Below are 5,912 nucleotides of genomic sequence, written 5' to 3' on the forward strand. Positions count from 1 at the left end.
ATGCACCTCAGAAAGTCAACAAAACTGTTCAGGTCTTTTCCATCCAATTCTATTTCCTGTTTATCCTTTTCTTTAAAGTCTGACGTAAACATTTTCTCAAATACTGGTGACTCGGCCATAAGTTGTTCCTTGTTCACGTGCAGTTTTGTATTTTCGATTTTTATTATTAAATCGTGCTGGGCAAAAAGAGACAAACGCTTTTGGCTGTTCTCATCAGTACATAGATCATGCCTATCCACAGGTGCCGTGGGAGCTTCATCAGGTACCGTAAAACCCGTAGGTTTGGCGCCAAACATCTGAAAAGACAAAAAATGATTGTCATACGAAGTATGTAAACAGATGTAAAACATACACAGTGAACGATAAAAAAGTTTTTTCGATACTGAATATGAACGATTTTTTACTTTGAAATTCATGTTTGTTTTTCAAATACTCTGTTATACAAAAGATGATTTTTACTCGTTTGAGGAATTTCATATTTATCAAGTGTTGGGCTTTTTATTTTTATTACTATAATACTGTGTGGATTTGCTCTTTGTTGAAGGCTATATGGTGACATTTATTGCCTTAACCCTTTCCACTCGTCCTTTGAATTCTCGTGAAAAAATATCTACTTGGCAACCATACCACCTCTCCTTTCTTTTATGATGAGTGTTTGTTTTGATGATAAATATATATTTTGAAGATACACTTGCGTTCTTGTATAAACTGAAATTTATAGAAAATCAAAAGGGAGCTCATGTCAATAGATATAAACATTCACAAAAGTTTCATGAACATTTGCGAAATCGTTTTCGAGTTTTGTCCGACATGTTAATGACGACGCACGGACGGACGGACGGTCGGACTACGGTATGACATAACTCGTCCCATAAACGGGCGGGTAAAAAAAAACATGTTATCTTATTTTTTTGCATTTGCAGTAGTACACACACAGTTGATTCCTCTACCCTTTTCGGACAAAAATGAAAGATTAAGTCCAACTTAGTTTCATAAAAAAAGAATGGCCAACATAGATGTAAATAACACGATTTAGAAACAAATTCTCAATAAAAAATGATTCAGAATGGACTTCGGGAAGTCTGTCTTACGTCTTGACGACGTGTTCCTTTATTTAATATTATATTTAGGATTTGAAACAGATTCCCTAAAGCTTCTCACATACGGTGATTAGATCGATTTATTGATTGATTGATTGGTGGTTTACGCCACTTTCAGTACTATTGTGCTATTTCGTGCCGGAAAAGAACCACCGACCTTTGTGACTAGGAAAACTGACAATCCTAGTCATGTTCACTCCGCATCCGCCACGTGCGGTATTCAAACTCACAATCTTAGAGTTGACTGGGTAGTGATACGGTAGTTCGACAATTGATGCTTCTTTGCCACCAATGCCCTTAAACGTGGGAAAAGAACTAGCATTTTATTCAACTTACGTTTAGCCATTATAGATGTTTCCGAGGCGGATTTCAGAGGGGGAGGTGTGGCCTGGTCCACTGTGTTTAATCTCACTACATAATTGCAAAATACAGTGACTATGTTAAAAGGCACTAGGTCCATCCCAGGCTTACACTGTAACATTATAAAACTGCAGATGGTGTTATTAAGGTTCACGTGGACCCTTAATTTGGTTCATAGGCTGCGTTTGCACCTCAAAATTTACTTCCGAGTACAGACTGTCCATCTTTTAAAGTTTTAAGGCATAGCATGTCCTAGATAACTTAAATTCAAATGCATTTTATGTTTAAGTAAATTTAAACTCAACTGGATTTTGCAGTGCACTTTTTTCGTTCCTGCAGAAGATGATAATTGTTTTGTTTTATACAGTTGAGTTTCACTTGATATGGTCCATTCAGGGAAAACGGTACTATTACATTTTCCCAGCATTAGGTTGGCCTTTTGTGTACCCAAGGCAGGTGAAGGAAGTCAAATTAGGAGCGCTGTGATTGGATGTAAGGGTACAATATATATTTTTTTATTTATCTATGAATAACTGCAGTGTGTATATTTACAATATAAATTTTAAAACCTATTGAAATATTTTCTAGAGAATTATTCGAAAAGGCTTCCAAAATTTCATAAATTTGGTGTAAAATGACGGTGGGCATGGATAAAAAAAACAAGCTCCGTTGGAAATTGGTCATGATACTATTTGGCTTCAATTTTTAAAATAGAATAATAAAGTTCTAACACCACACATAACTGTTTTATCCAGGTTTTTATTATAAAAAGTGGTAAATTTAGAAAATGTTAGTATTGTCGCCTATGGCAGAATAAATAGTACCGTTTTCCCTATACTCAAGATAGCAAGGGAAATCAAAATCAATCAGACTTCAGTCATATTTTACTATTTTGAAGCATTTGATAAGTACATTTGATTTTTATCACAAAGAATAGAATTTTTTAACTGAGAACAATACTGTGTTGAGAAAAGTGCTGAGTCATAATAATAAGTCAAATTGATGGGTACTGATATAAAACTTTATTCTAGGATTTCAATATTAACTATATTGTATAAAATGCACCAAACTATAGTTCTTTTGTAGTTGTTTTCACCTTTCGCAATGATTAATTCAATTGAAAACACCAGAATTCAAGTCACGACAAATATTTTTAACTGAAATATTTGCCTCTTTTGCTGTGTAATTCCCTAAATCATGTATCACTTGGGTATTTCTCTAGACATAATCTATTAAAATGGCAAATTGTCGGGTTTAGTACTTACTGTTTATGGGGTTAGGCAATATTTGGTCATACTAGAAGCATTTTCAGAGTTGAAATTGTCCATTTAAGAAAAAAGAGGCCCACTTGAGGCTAAATGTAGATAGAATTTATGCTATCCTTTGTAACAAATTGATCACATTCTTGGCAATTCATGCAGCAAATATTTCAACAGTGCTTCATTTTGTAGTTTCTATCTTTTATTATATCAGGCATATATTATTTTTCATTTTATTCTGTTTGAAAGGACTTTTGTTGGAAATCAATACTCCCAAGGGACATAATTCTACTTTTTCATAGATTAATACAGGCAACAAAGACAACTTTACAGCTGAGTATTTTGCATACTTAATGTTTTAAGTGTCTAATATCTTTGTTTTTATCATCTCAAGACAGAAGAATGGATTTTATAACAAGCTCTGAAATTTTGAACCACAATATGGCATATACTAAAACATGGAATGGAGATTAGTATGAAAAATCTTGAATTTGTACTTATGTTGTAAATTTTGGATAAAATGAATACAAATTGAATGGAATTGTCATTTTTATCTGTTTAAATGGAACTGTTTATATTTTTTTTTCAAAAGATAAGATATGATTGAATACAGGTTGTTTATTAAGCCTTTATGAAAGAAGTAGAGAAAGAGGTAAACCAGCATGTAGGGGTGGGGACATAAAATGATCCATGTTTCTTTAAGTAATGGGGACATACAAGTATTTATTATAGCCAAGGTTTTCACAATAACCCAGTATTGCATTAATGGTGTCATAAGAATTCTTTATATCTTAATGTCACAGTATAGGGAAAACGGTACTATTACATTTTCCCAGCATTAGGTTGGCCTTTTGTGTACCCAAGGCAGGTGAAGGAAGTCAAATTAGGAGCGCTGTGATTGGATGTAAGGGTACAATATATTTTTTTATTTATCTATGAATAACTGCAGTGTGTATATTTACAATATAAATTTTAAAACCTATTGAAATATTTTCTAGAGAATTATTCGAAAAGGCTTCCAAAATTTCATAAATTTGGTGTAAAATGACGGTGGGCATGGATAAAATAAACAAGCTCCGTTGGAAATTGGTCATGATACTATTTGGCTTCAATTTTTAAAATAGAATAATAAAGTTCTAACACCACACATAACTGTTTTATCCAGGTTTTTATTATAAAAAGTGGTAAATTTAGAAAATGTTAGTATTGTCGCCTATGGCAGAATAAATAGTACCGTTTTCCCTATACTCAAGATAGCAAGGGAAATCAAAATCAATCAGACTTCAGTCATATTTTACTATTTTGAAGCATTTGATAAGTACATTTGATTTTTATCACAAAGAATAGAATTTTTTAACTGAGAACAATACTGTGTTGAGAAAAGTGCTGAGTCATAATAATAAGTCAAATTGATGGGTACTGATATAAAACTTTATTCTAGGATTTAAATATTAACTATATTGTATAAAATGCACCAAACTATAGTTCTTTTGTAGTTGTTTTCACCTTTCGCAATGATTAATTCAATTGAAAACACCAGAATTCAAGTCACGACAAATATTTTTAACTGAAATATTTGCCTCTTTTGCTGTGTAATTCCCTAAATCATGTATCACTTGGGTATTTCTCTAGACATAATCTATTAAAATGGCAAATTGTCGGGTTTAGTACTTACTGTTTATGGGGTTAGGCAATATTTGGTCATACTAGAAGCATTTTCAGAGTTGAAATTGTCCATTTAAGAAAAAAGAGGCCCACTTGAGGCTAAATGTAGATAGAATTTATGCTATCCTTTGTAACAAATTGATCACATTCTTGGCAATTCATGCAGCAAATATTTCAACAGTGCTTCATTTTGTAGTTTCTATCTTTTATTATATCAGGCATATATTATTTTTCATTTTATTCTGTTTGAAAGGACTTTTGTTGGAAATCAATACTCCCAAGGGACATAATTCTACTTTTTCATAGATTAATACAGGCAACAAAGACAACTTTACAGCTGAGTATTTTGCATACTTAATGTTTTAAGTGTCTAATATCTTTGTTTTTATCATCTCAAGACAGAAGAATGGATTTTATAACAAGCTCTGAAATTTTGAACCACAATATGGCATATACTAAAACATGGAATGGAGATTAGTATGAAAAATCTTGAATTTGTACTTATGTTGTAAATTTTGGATAAAATGAATACAAATTGAATGGAATTGTCATTTTTATCTGTTTAAATGGAACTGTTTATATTTTTTTTTCAAAAGATAAGATATGATTGAATACAGGTTGTTTATTAAGCCTTTATGAAAGAAGTAGAGAAAGAGGTAAACCAGCATGTAGGGGTGGGGACATAAAATGATCCATGTTTCTTTAAGTAATGGGGACATACAAGTATTTATTATAGCCAAGGTTTTCACAATAACCCAGTATTGCATTAATGGTGTCATAAGAATTCTTTATATCTTAATGTCACAGTATAGGGAAAACGGTACTATTACATTTTCCCAGCATTAGGTTGGCCTTTTGTGTACCCAAGGCAGGTGAAGGAAGTCAAATTAGGAGCGCTGTGATTGGATGTAAGGGTACAATATATTTTTTTATTTATCTATGAATAACTGCAGTGTGTATATTTACAATATAAATTTTAAAACCTATTGAAATATTTTCTAGAGAATTATTCGAAAAGGCTTCCAAAATTTCATAAATTTGGTGTAAAATGACGGTGGGCATGGATAAAATAAACAAGCTCCGTTGGAAATTGGTCATGATACTATTTGGCTTCAATTTTTAAAATAGAATAATAAAGTTCTAACACCACACATAACTGTTTTATCCAGGTTTTTATTATAAAAAGTGGTAAATTTAGAAAATGTTAGTATTGTCGCCTATGGCAGAATAAATAGTACCGTTTTCCCTATACTCAAGATAGCAAGGGAAATTAAAATCAATCAGACTTCAGTCATATTTTACTATTTTGAAGCATTTGATAAGTACATTTGATTTTTATCACAAAGAATAGAATTTTTTAACTGAGAACAATACTGTGTTGAGAAAAGTGCTGAGTCATAATAATAAGTCAAATTGATGGGTACTGATATAAAACTTTATTCTAGGATTTCAATATTAACTATATTGTATAAAATGCACCAAACTATAGTTCTTTTGTAGTTGTTTTCACCTTTCGCAATGATTAATT

Source organism: Mytilus californianus, unplaced genomic scaffold (genome assembly GCF_021869535.1).
Source record: "Mytilus californianus isolate M0D057914Y unplaced genomic scaffold, xbMytCali1.0.p SCAF_7, whole genome shotgun sequence".
Lineage (NCBI taxonomy): Eukaryota > Metazoa > Mollusca > Bivalvia > Mytilida > Mytilidae > Mytilus > Mytilus californianus.